Source organism: Miscanthus floridulus, chromosome 1 (assembly GCF_019320115.1).
Source record: "Miscanthus floridulus cultivar M001 chromosome 1, ASM1932011v1, whole genome shotgun sequence".
Lineage (NCBI taxonomy): Eukaryota > Viridiplantae > Streptophyta > Magnoliopsida > Poales > Poaceae > Miscanthus > Miscanthus floridulus.
Window position 1 is genome coordinate 196,074,672 of NC_089580.1, and position 13,270 is coordinate 196,087,941.

A 13,270-nucleotide genomic window follows, 5' to 3' on the forward strand; every position below is an offset into this window, starting at 1 on the left:
GTTGAGCTAGAGCAGCAGTTGGCGGCTGCAGAAGAGTACAATGACAATCTCCATGAGGAGGTTCACCTACTGCACAACCAACTTCACCCTATCCTGCCACCTGATGATGAGAATGAGATGGGTTCTGGTGTCATCATGGCTGAAGGTGATGATGACATGGAAGTCAATGGACCTGAGGACGCTCCACCTGATGAGGAGGAAGATGAGGAGTTAGAGCCTCCTAGTGATGAAGATGGAGGAGAAATCTTCGACACCGACTCCGAGAACGATGCGTAGTTTAGCTTACTACTTAGCTAATGCGCTAGATCTAGTCTTTTGTTGATCCTCATGCATGGACGAGTAGCAAGTTAATCGTTGGGATGTAATATCGAACCCTATATTCCCTTTGATGTAAGTTGAAACCACTATGGCTTGGGTGTAACCTATCGAACGTATTATGCTCCACGTATGTGAGCTTTTGATGAATTTCGCCTTTGCGGTCTATGGATCTCGTTGTTGGTTAAGTTCATCGCATTAATGTGTCAATTGATGCACTTAAGGAGTTGTGTGATTGTGATGGATGATTGTGCCTCTGTTGATAGTACGAATTCATTTTCTCCATTGGAGTCAGTTTGGCATAATTATACATTTCATCTACAAAATTTCCACATCGTCAGTGCTCATTGGCTATACATTTTGCAGATGGCTTACAATCTTCGTCGCGGTCGTAACCTTGGAGATGAGGAGCAAACACCTCCTCCACCACCGCCTACACCAGCTGAGCTAATGCAGACTGTTGTGGAAAGTCAGCGCATGCTAGCTGAGGCTATGCGCCAGATGGCTAACCGTGAGGATCGGCATGTCCGCCAGGGACCCGAGCCGAACTAGTATAGCACTTTTAAGGACTTCATGGACACAAAGCCTCCTGTCTTTCGTGAGGCAGAAGAACCCTTACAAGCGGATGAATGGTTGAGCACGATAGAGCAAAGATTTGGATTGCTCCGTTTGACCGAAAGCATGAAGGCTACGTATGTAGGACACCAGCTCCAAGGCCCTGCAGGTATTTGGTGGACCCATCACAGGACCACCTTCCCTGCTAACATTGAGATCGTCTGGAACCAGTTCCAGGCAGCCTTCAGGGGACACTTATCCCTCCTGGTCTCATGGCCATCAAGCATACTGAGTTTATGAAGCTCACCCAAGGCAATAAGAGTCTCAATGAGTACCTACAGGCATTCAACAACCTGGCAAGATATGCTCCTGAGTTCGTCGATACTGACGCCAAAAGAATAGCTAGCTTCAAGAGGGGACTTTCCCCAAAACTGATGAAGTCAATGGGCAACTGCAAGTGTGTCACCTTCAATGAATTTATCAGTGACACTCTGACTCAGGAGAACAATGACAAGATTTATGCTGCTTCCAAGAACCGGAAAAGGAACTTTGAGGATGGTGCTTCCCAGTCCAAGGCTCCAATGGTATCTAAGGCTCCGTACCGTCCGCCCAATGCTAATGTCTGGTACCGCCCACCGCAGAAGAAGAACCAAGCTAAAACCGGTTTCTGCAAGGGGTATACCATTTCCTTGCCGAAGAATACATCTGGGCAGAGTAGCTCCAATGTTCCACCATCAAACAGGCCGTGCTGGAACTGTAACCAACCTGGTCATTGGGCAAACAGATGTCCCCATCCTCCCAAGAATGCTCAAGGAAATGTCCGTCAGGGGCGTGTTCACTATACTACAGTGGAGGAAATTCCTGCTGGTGAAGTGGTCACCGCTGGTAAGTTTCTTGTTAATGATCACCCTGCTGTTGTGCTCTTTGATTCGGGTGCTTCGCACTCCTTTGTGAGTTCTACTTTTGCATCTGAGCATAATATGAATGTGATTACAATTGTCAAGGGTGGGTATTGTATTAGTGCTGCTGGAAATAATATCCTGACTAACCAAGTAGTTAAAGATGTAAAGCTTGAGATTGGGGATCGAGAGTTCCGTACGGATCTTGTGGTTCTACCAGGGGTAGGAATTGATATAATCCTAGGAATGAAGTGGATGAGCGGGAATGGAGTGTTGATCGACACATCAACCCGTGTAGTAATGTTGAGGGATCCTGTGGATAAGAAGGGTTTTCTCGTGCAGTTACCTCGTGATATCTCTATTCACAATACAGCCAATGCTACCTTAGCCAAAGCCATTAAGGATCTACCGGTTGTCTGTGAGTTTCCAGATGTCTTTCCTGATGACTTGCCTAGATTACCTCCGGACCATGATGTAGAATTCAAGATAGAACTCATTCCGGGTACGGCTCCCATTTCTCGAAGGCCCTATCGAATGCCGCCAAATGAGTTGGCTGAGCTGAAGAGTCAGTTGAATGAGCTATTGAAGAAAGGATTGATTCGGCCTAGTTCATCTCCTTGGGGTTGTCCAGCTATATTTGTGAAGAAGAAGGACGAGTCTCTACGCATGTGCGTGGATTATCGTCCCCTAAACGCTGTTACTATCAAGAACAAGTACCCTCTTCCTCGTATCGATATTCTGTTTGATCAGCTCTCTAAAGCTAAGGTATTCTCCAAGATCGATTTGAGGTCTGGCTACCATCAGATCAAAATTTGTCCTGAAGATATACCTAAGACAGCTTTCTCTACTCGATATGGCTTGTTCGAATACCTCGTCATGTCATTTGGGTTGACAAATGCTCCAGCACACTTTATGTATCTGATGAATTCTGTATTCATGCCGGAATTGGACAAATTTGTCGTCGTGTTCATTGATGATATCCTGGTATATTCTCAGAATGAAGAAGAGCATGCTGAACATCTGAGAATTGTTTTAACTCGGTTACGTGACAACCAGCTTTATGCTAAGTTCAGCAAGTGCGAGTTCTGGTTGAACAAGATACCTTTTCTAGGTCATGTGTTATCTGGTGAGGGGATTTCGGTTGACCCTACGAAGGTGCAAGAAGTCCTTGAGTGGAAGGCACCTACTACGGTCACAGAAGTCCGAAGCTTTCTGGGTCTGGCTGGCTATTATCGTCGCTTTATCCCGGATTTCTCAAAAATCGCCAAGCCCATGACTCGACTACTGCAAAAAGATGAGAAGTTTGTGTGGACTCCGAAGTGTGAAGAGGCTTTCCACACTTTGCGGACCTTACTCACCTCTGCTCCTGTATTGGCACAACCTGACATCGAGAAGCCTTTTGATGTCTACTGTGACGCATGTGACACCGGTTTGGGGTGCGTTCTTATGCAGGAGGGCCGAGTAATTGCTTATGCTTCGCGCCAGCTTCGAAAGCATGAAGTCAACTATCCTACCCATGACTTAGAACTAGCCGCAGTTGTTCATGCCCTGAAGATTTGGAGACATTACTTGCTGGGTAATGTGTGCAACATCTATACTGACCATAAAAGCCTCAAGTACATCTTTACTCAACCCGAGTTGAACATGCGTCAACGACGCTGGTTAGAATTGATCAAGGACTACAACCTTCAAGCGCACTACCATCCTGGTAAGGCAAATGTTGTTGCTGATGCCTTAAGCAGAAAGGCCCATTGCAATTCCTTAGTTAGTGAAGACTTTCATCTGTCACACCTCCTTCATCCTGTAGTACTCCACAATATCACTGTGGATTGCTCTCTTAGAAGTCGAATTATCGAACTCCAGAAGACTGATGTGGGTGTGTTTCATATCAAACGGAAAATGAAAGAGAAAGAGACCAAGCACTTTAAAGTCGATGACAAGGGAATTCTCTGGTTTAAGGATAGGCTGGTGGTACCCAAAGATAAAGAACTTAGAAATCAAATTATGGAGGAAGCCCATTCTTCAAAATTGTCCATCCATCCTGGTAGCAGTAAAATGTATCAAGATCTCAAGCTGTATTATTGGTGGACCAAGATGAAGAAAGAAATCGCAGCTTATGTGGCAAGGTGTGATAACTGTTGCAGAGTCAAGGCTATTCACATAAGGCCCGGACTATTGCAGCCACTATCTATTCCTGGCTGGAAGTGGGAAGAAATTAGTATGGATTTTATTGTTGGATTACCCATTACCAAAAAGGGTTGTGATTCCATCTGGGTTATCGTAGATCGTCTAACTAAATATACTCACTTTATTCCGGTCAAGTCTACCTATCACCCTCACAATTATGCTGAGATTTATTTTCAACAAGTGGTACGTCTCCATGGTGTACCCAAATCCATTGTTTCTGATAGAGGACCTCAGTTCACGGCTCGCTTTTGGGAGTGCTTACATCAGAATCTTGGCACTCATCTAATCCGTAGTTCTGCCTATCATCCGCAAACATCAGGACAGACTGAGCGTGTTAATCAAATTCTTGAAGACATGCTTAGAGCTTGTCTTATCTCTTGCAAAGGCTCTTGGGAAGACTGGTTACCTCTCGCTGAATTCTCTTATAACAACAGTTATCAAGAGAGTATCAAAATGGCTCCTTTTGAAGCTCTTTATGGCCGCAAGTGTAGAACTCCTTTGAACTGGGTGGAACCCGGGGAAAGAAGATTCTATGGTATTGACTTTGTAAAAGAAGCCAAAGAGCAAGTCTGGACTATACAAAAGAATATGACTGCCGCTCAGGCTAGACAAAAGAGCTACGCTGATAAGAGAAGGAAACCTATTGAGTTTGAAGTAGGTGATCATGTTTATTTGAAGGTATCCCCTATGAAAGGAGTCAAGCATTTTGGAATTAAAAGGAAGCTTGAGCCTCGGTATGTTGGACCTTACCGCATTATCGAGAAAAGTGGAAGAGTAGCCTATAAACTCGATTTACCCCGTGAAATGGGCGCTATATTCCCGGTATTTCATGTGTCCCAGCTAAAGAAGTGTCTTCGTATTCCCGAGGAAAGAATAGCAACAAGGAAAGTCAACTTGAAATCTGATCTTTCTTATGAGGAAAAGCCCGTGCAAGTTCTGGATACTCAAGAAAGAGTGACTCGTACATGAGTGGTTAAATTATACAAGGTAGTTTGGAGTAATCATAGTGAACGGGATGCAACCTGGGAGCGGGAAGATTATTTAAAGGAAAACTATCCAGCTTTCTATACTGATTGGTACGCTTTCCAAATCTCAGGACGAGATTTTTCTAAGGGGGGAGGGCTGTAACACCCTAGGTGTTTAGGCTTCCACAAAATTGCATGTCATTTCATAAACATGTGCATTATCTATGTCATCATGTCATTGTTACTGAAACGTGCATATGCAACATTTTCAACTGTGTATGTTTCATGCTTGATTGTTGTGAATGGTAGTAGTGCAACATGTGAATGTTACATGAAACTCTCATACTTGGAAACATGGCAATATGGTAGTAATGTAGCAAGTATAGGATAACAACAAGGTCATGCAACATGTGAAACATTGTATTGAAACATATGTATGAATTGCTTGTTTTACTTTCTTTATCACATGTGATCAGTAGAAGTGGTATAACAACTTTGTAAAGTGGTTGATTATGGTCTGATACACCTTAACTACACTTAGGTTACTTGTTGGGACATTGTTCATGTAGATCAAAATGACCAAAATGCCCTCAAGTGCAAGTTTGACTTGAATTGACCCTTGGAGTCTCACTGTTTGACTGTTTAAAAAGTGTCTATGCATGCTTGAGCAACCTAAAGCAAAGTTGTAGCTAATTTAGTAAGGAACAAAAGTTGTTTTATGGTCAACTCATGAAAATGTCTAGAACATGGTCAAACATGGCCCACAAGTCAGAAGTACAAGCTGATTCATACTCAGCAAATTTTTCTAAGTCCTAACGTGCAGTACAGTTTCGTGTACCCATGTTTTGAGCCGTGTATCTCCCTAACCGAGCCACACCAGCTTGAGCTTCAGTGGAAAGAGTTGTAGTTCAAGGATAGATGAACAACTTTGTTAACTACGGAATAGCCTAGATCACTACAGATTAGGAAATAATCTTTGTCAAAGTATCGCTGTCAGGCTTAGAAGGGAACGCTGAATCGGAGCTACAGTGATCAAATTTCAGATTTCAGCCGACGCGTGGGGGACACTCGTCGCCGGCATGCTGTCGCGCTGGCCACGCGCCGTGCGCCTCCTGGCGTCGCAGACGCGCCTTGAAGCCACTCGCGCCTGCCCGAACGCACTCGCCTCCCCATTTCGCTTTTCCTCTCCTCCCACAGCACGCAGCAACGAGAGCTCTGCCGTCCACCATTGCCGACCAAGCATCGCCGCTGCCGTACGAGCAATCCACCGCGAAAACGCGTTGCCCCGTCCGCCTGTAGCCTCGCCGTGTTCCCCTCCATCACCTCCACCGTTCAATCGAGTCGTTTGAGCCTCGGTAAGAGCGCATTGCCGTTTTCCCCCACCGCAGCCATGGCGGGAGCTCGCCGGAGTTGGCGCTCCACGCGGCCAGCTACCCTCGCGCCGCTCCCATTCCTTCCTCTGCCATGCGCTAGGCCATAGGAACACCACCGAAGCTCGTAGGGTCACCGATAGGGGCTGTGTCGTCGTCAGTTCACCGGAGCCGGCCGTGCCGTGGCCGTGCGCCGCCGTGTCAGTCGCCAACCCCTCTAGCCACCACCATAGCACCGATTGAGGTCACCAATAGATGCGCATGATCATGGCGAACGTCGTAGAGTAGATGGTGTCGCCGGAGAAGCCACCGGCGTTGAGTTCCACCGTCGCCGAGGCCGCCTCCCCTGTTTCCCTCGCTGACGCGCGGGCCCTTCTTGTCAGCCGTCGCGGCTGAGGCGGGAGCCCGGCGTGGGCCGCGTCGCGTTGGGCCACGCCAGCGCGTGAGTCGCGGGCCGCCGGTTCTTGGGCTGGCCCGTGTAGGGCTGAGTGTTGTTTTCCTATTTTATTTTGTTTATTTATTTCACAGATTTATGTACATCTTGAAAAATATGTAGCTCCTAGTATATAGATCCAAATGCTATGGTTCTAATTTTGTTAAGTTCCTGGTCATGTCTAGTATTTAATAAAAATATAATAGGAGCGCATGTTTTAGAAAACTTGGATGAATTAAATAGGAGTTTGAAATGTGTTTTTAGAAGCATGCAAACTTGTTTGAATTTTATCTTGAGTTTCTGTGGTCCAAAAATTATGAAATTTTGTGGGTCCTCTATTTTGGTTTGTATGTCGAGAGTTGGTTGAAATCCTTCGTGATTTCCGGACTACCGGGATTATGGGAGCTTAAGTACAGGAATTTGATCGCTTCGGTGATTGTTTTGTACTTACGTTCTTATGATTTGGTCGGTTCTGTTACAGCGGCCACCGGTGTGGGCAGCGCGGCGGCGCCCCGGACCGGCAACTCCACCTGGGCCATCGGCTCCCGACGCAGTGGCGGCGGCGACCTAGGGTTTCGCCTCAGCACCACCCGCTGTCCAGGATGGGCCGAGCCCCACGCCGACGCTGGCGGCATACCCGTGCGACGGCCCCGGCGCAGGTGTCGCCCGCGACGAAGGCCACGCCTACGTAGCCGGGGTTCCGCTGCCGCAGCGCCGGCGCCGGCTCATCCCCTTCTCCCCTCTGTCCCGCTGGACAGAAGCCCAGCCACCAGGTACGGATGGCTATGGCCACTTCCCCAACCCTATTTGTGCTTCATCTTTAGCGTTTAGTTTGCTAGATTCAGAGATTTATTGCTTCAAAATTGTTACCCGGTGAACGTGCAGTTGTTTTAGATTTGCCTGCTCATTATGAGATATTTCTTCTGCAGATTATCACCTTGTTTGCTCCCCTAAATCTGAATCTTGTTTTCTGAATGTTTCATGCTAAGCGATCAACGCCGTCGACGCTGCCAGGGCGACCTAGACCACCATCTCACCGAAGAACACATGTGCGACTCCCCACGCTGACCAGGTAGCCTTCTTTTCCCGCAGCACCAACCTCTCCTACGCTGCTGGCCCCTTGCAGGTTCATAATTGCCTTTCTTCTCCATGCCTACCACGTCGTTATCCTCTTCCCCAAGCAAACCTGTGGTCTTCAACTACATAATACCAAGTTGTGTATTTAACGCCTCTCTTTGACAATTGATAATTGTATTCTAGGCCCCTCTGCTCATGTTCAAGGAGGCCACCTACACGAAGGCTCATATACCATGCTTCCTGAGGACGCCTGTCTAAAGGTATGTTTTTGAGCATGCTTCAGCCTTTCGATAAAATGAGGATGAAGACAACTGCACATGTTCTCCTTAAACATGAAATTGGGAAAAATATATATCGCTACTATTTGATGGTGAAGTCCTTCAAATTAGTCTGCTGGAGTCATAGGATAAATCAGTCAAATCAAGCTGCTGGAGACATGTTTCCTCAAAAAAAAAGGCTGCTGGAATCATGCTATTTCTGTTATAATGAGAGAATGGGTTGTTTTGAGCTTCTCGTATTTTATTTCTTTTAAACAACGTGTTTGTGCTGTATCTTTGTAATAAAGATATCGGAAGTGGTCTTTTAAACAACGTGTTTGTGCTACAAGGTGATTTATTTGCTCTACATTATTAACTAAGTACTGCTCCATTTTTGGTTTTGTCCATGGGAATGAACCAGGAACCAATTCTAAATACGTTTGCCATGTACAGCTCATTGAAAGAAACTGTACGAACCATTGAAGAGGTTGCCAAACCTCTAGGATTTGGTGTTCATGTCAAAATTCACCAGATTCTCTTTTGATATTTTCTTGAAATCCTTATTTCTCGAAACGTACAGTACCACTTCAGAAATAACTTTCGGCGCCATTCTCAAGTTCTCTTTTGTTGTGCCACCAGTTCAGGGTTGACAAAGTAAAAGCAGAGAGAAAGGGAATTCTCAGTGTTGTACTAGAACCATTGCGTTGTCAGGGACTTAGTACCTGTTGAACTGTGAGATTTTTGAAGATAGCTGTTGTACTGTGTGTGCACGCGCAACTACACCCGTGGTTTAGCAGGTGCACCCTTCATAGCTCTACTGATTGTGGCTTATCCGGCAATTCATGGATTGGCGGTGCCAAAAAGTTTGGTTTCTCATGGGCGTTTCGTTGCCTTCTGCCTACAGCTTCGTGCGCTTTGGGAGCACACCAGATGTGCTGGAGTTGCCGACCGCCTGTGATTTACAGATGCCGCAGCTACAAGGGACCAGCAAAATTTATGTGCAGGGAGTAAGTATCGATGAATTGTTTTCCAGATGGTGGATTGTTTTTTGCGTTATGTTTGTTGATGGAGATGTTGGCTAAAATTTCTATGCGTTGTTCAGGGGACTGGAAATGCTACCTCCGGTGCACCTGGTTGGTGGGATCATCATGTTTAGTGCTTGGATTGCCCTTCTGTTGTTAATTGGGTTCCGAATATTGTTAGGTTGGTTCGCCTATGGTCATACCTGATATGCTTCGCTGCCGTTTTTATTTTGTTAAATTTAGTCCATGGTACCTTGACTGACACCGAAGTTTAGAATTTCTGATCGATAGCCAAATCAGAAGCAAAAAAAAAACTATAGATGGGAATACAACTGGATCAAGCCATCACTTTTTGACAGGATTCCAAATGGGGATATACTGGTGGGTGGATTGATCTTAGTTATTCACTATGTGTTCTTGATAAACTAATGCTTGAATGTTTTTGATCCTTTATGGGGTTGTGTTTGTGTTTGTGTTTGCAGGATGGAACACGTGCAGATCTGCTCAGGCGCTCAGCGGTATTCAATAACTATGGTATTATTCTGATTTTAAGAAGACAAACATGGTCTAAATGGTTTTTCCTATACTCTCATCATTCTTCTGCAAATATATTTTCCATAATTAGTTATATATGTCTATAGCTCTTATAACTTAGCAAAATAATATAGTGGTGGCGCATGCTATATTTTATCCCAAATATTCCAATATGTACCATCCCCACCTCCATAAATCTATTAGGTTCTCTGTCTTTGGATTAGGACAAAGAGAGTCTTTGCCATAGGGGTTCAAATTCCCACGTTGTTCTGCTTGCATCATCTATGTATAGTGAAAATGGTCTGTGAAGATTGGGCCAGTCGGTTTAAAATTAATTCAGCTTTCCCTGTGTTACGACAGAAAATAGGTTTCCTAAAGAAATTCCATCCTCTAAAAAGCAAGCAGTCTTCAACAGAGATGGAGGACATTGGTAATGCCTACTCTAGACTTTGTGTCTTCTAAGCCTTCCTCTGTCAGCCAGAAACTCAGGTACCACTCCCTCTTTCTTGTTTCTTTCTCATCCTCTTAGCTTGGTTGGTTCCAATTGATCATTTCCATCAGCTTGGATGTCAGTTGCTATTTTAGTATTACACTTCCTCTTAAATTACTCCACTCTGGCTCATAATGGACATGTGTTCATTGCTGCTGTGCTAATTCCTGATCCTAATTGTTTGGGAAAAAGATATTTGTCCATTTGCTAGGTTGGACGCAAAATGCAGATTTAGCTTATGTTCTTTGTGCCCGCAATTCTAAAATTTGTAGCTGCGTCTCCTTGAGAAAATTCATTTGGTTTCAGTCCCGTGCTCTCCTCACACTCTTCCCACACTACTGTTTCATTGGAGTTCTTTCTTCAACGAAATATGAATTTTATCTGCAAGTCAGATGAGATCACCATGTGAGATATGCTGGCTGCTAGATACATGCCAACTGCTTAATTTTATCTGCATGTGACATGAGATGCATGGCAATATTTGTGTTTGATCCTAGAAAAAATTCTTTATGAGGGTCTCAATAGATGCAAAATCACATATACTTGAATCCAGTTATATTTGCTAGAACCAAAATGGCATGTACTGCGTAAATGGCTTACTGTTTTTTGGTTATATCCTGAAACTTACACTTTCTTGAATACCCAAATGCTAGATAGCATCCTATGTATTTTAATAGAAACTGAAACTTTCTTAAATACCAAATACCGAACCAAAATTTTCTGTTGCTTTTTTACATCAATGTCTGCACAAACAGGAACCCTACGATGGGTACGGGCATGGCAATTTCAGCAGGACCAAACATTTTTGGATGCAGGGCTTGGGATGGCCATTTTCACTTTTCAGTCTACGTGCTTCGCTGATGTCTACCATTCTCATGTTTGAAAACTGAAAGTTCAGCCATGCGTTCTGAATCTCATGTTCTATTCATTGTGCTATTTTCGATGTGTGCCTTCTCTACAAATAGTATTTGAACCGCAGTTTTAAGTTAGATTGTGCATATAGTTGCATGGCTCTGTTAATAAAACTATCGATTACTGCCAGCATAGGTAGATGCAATTTCCTTTTAAGACTTTCGGTTAGAGAACTATGAGTTTGCATCGTGGTTTTTTTTTTCAATTTTCAGCCTGCATACCTTGTTTTGCATTTCAGAAGCCTGCTCATGAGGCAGTTCCATTTTAGGAGTACACAACAGGAAGCAATACTTTGTTACGTATCAAAATCCACCTCATGTACATAATCGGCGGGTTTCAGAAAGTGATATAGTTATAACACTCTGCAAGGTTCTGATCTTATCTCCAAAGTTAGCAAGAGGATTCATTAAGAAAGGATGACTACTCATGTGACGAATCCCATTGCTTATTTTTCTAGAGGATCTTAGCCTATGTAAAGGTATGCTTGCTGATGGGTGAGTTTTTGAAGTTGATTTCTTAGACGCTAAGGTGGATGCAGGAATGGGCTGAACCACACCGTCTGTTCAAGAGAATTACTTACCCCTCCAAAAGAAGCTGATTTTTTTTTCACACTAGGTACTAAATTTATATACTGTAATGTCGGATGGCTACTGGAATGGAAGGATCTGGGCTACGAACATGCTACATGGGAACTTGAGTCTTCATCTTCAAAAGTAGACAAGGTATGCCATGAAAACATTTATTTGTGTTAACTACCACACAACAACTTCATTCAACAAGGAAGTGACAATGATCTATCCATTTTCATCATTTCGCCTATATGCTCATCTCTTTTAGTACACCACAACTAATGAGATTTATCAGTTTCAAGCAAGCTTGTTTTTTCTGTAGTTGTTGAGCTCTGTTAGTTCCAGCCACGTTTTGTTCTTTCTGTTGTCTAGAGAATAGTCCATTTGAACTATAGGTTCAGATTGAACCTGTGGGATTTCCTGTGAAATCTGTTACATTGTTACATTCCAAACATGTCCTAGATTGCTTAAAGATTTCACAATTTTTAGTAATGGTGCTATCCATGTGCTATATAGGTAAAGGGGGCATATTTAAGAAACACCACAGACTATCATATGGTTGTCCTCCTGGTTGAAATGATGACCATTTGAGATTACTTAACCCGCTTCATAGGTTCTGCCACAATTCTCGTGCTGCTTGTTTCGTCAACAATTAGGTAAAATTAAACTATCTAAATATTTTAGTCACCTTGCATGAAGAAAGTATATTGATGTTTTTGTTGCCACCTTTCCTGTGAAATCTCTGTTACATTGTCACATTTCAAGCATGCCCTACATTCCTTAAAGATTTTACAGTTCTTAGTAATGATAAACTATCCACGTGCTATACAGATTAAGTGGGGCATATTTCAGAAACTCTAGAGACTGCCAGATGGCTGTCCTCCTAGTTTAGATGATGATCATTTGAGATTCCTTAACCACTGAAATAGGATATAGTGGATAGTGAAAAACTATAGATTCTAAGACACAGCAATTGATACTTTGAGATGTTTAGAATGGTGGGAAGAAGCCACAGGAATCTGAGCAAGCATAGCAAGAGAGTGAGAGCAAAGATTCTTTCCCTTGGGTTGGAGTGGAGTTCTTATTTTCTATGTTTTGTGCTGCTTTCATTTGTTTTCCTTTGGAATGGAACTCAAATTTCCTTAAATGTATGAGCATTGTTACTCTCCAAGATTTCAGAATTTCATAATAGGCTCCATTCCAATGCGAAATTCAAATATGTGTATGATCTGGAAATGTCGTGTCTATGATTACCGCGTATAGAAAATGCCATGATTTCAAGAATATGCAGAGTAGATGTATCCTGCATCATATAAAAAAAGCTCAAATCTTTCAGTTTTTATGCATGACATATCTACATTAAACTCCTAATATTATTAAACTCCTAATATTGTTTCCATGCAAAGATTAAACATATTTCTTACCTGCACCTTAACCAAGTGATTTGCCAGCGCGCGCGAGGGCGCGCGTAATGGACTAGTTCTAACATATAAGGCAGTTTACTTTGCTGGCGAGCTAGCGTGGCCACGGTAGCAAAATGAATTTTGGCCATTTGATCTTGTTTTGATGGCTGAGTTTTACTCCACCGGTAGTTTACTATGCAGGACCATGCATCACATAGTAAATGGTTGTCCACGAAAATATCTCATCGCCTCCCATCGCTCCAGCTCCAGTCCGCGACATTG

General features: G+C 43.6%; 1 long non-coding RNA gene across 3 annotated transcripts; it reads left to right on the top strand.

Annotated features, from left to right (window-relative positions):
* Positions 1-7,211: 7,211 nt before the first annotated feature.
* On the top strand, positions 7,212-12,776 carry LOC136508105 (uncharacterized). Of its 3 annotated transcripts, XR_010771870.1 has the most exons (12): positions 7,212-7,497; positions 7,714-7,850; positions 7,985-8,061; positions 8,698-8,855; positions 8,963-9,065; positions 9,161-9,461; positions 9,563-9,614; positions 9,975-10,103; positions 11,255-11,494; positions 11,632-11,738; positions 12,102-12,241; positions 12,417-12,774. It is a non-coding gene; the product is annotated as an uncharacterized lncRNA (long non-coding RNA). The 3 variants fall into 3 exon arrangements; XR_010771867.1 differs by having other exon boundaries at positions 7,212-7,850; positions 12,417-12,776; XR_010771871.1 differs by having other exon boundaries at positions 7,212-7,850; positions 8,703-8,855; positions 12,417-12,776.
* The last annotated feature ends 494 nt before the right edge of the window (positions 12,777-13,270 follow it).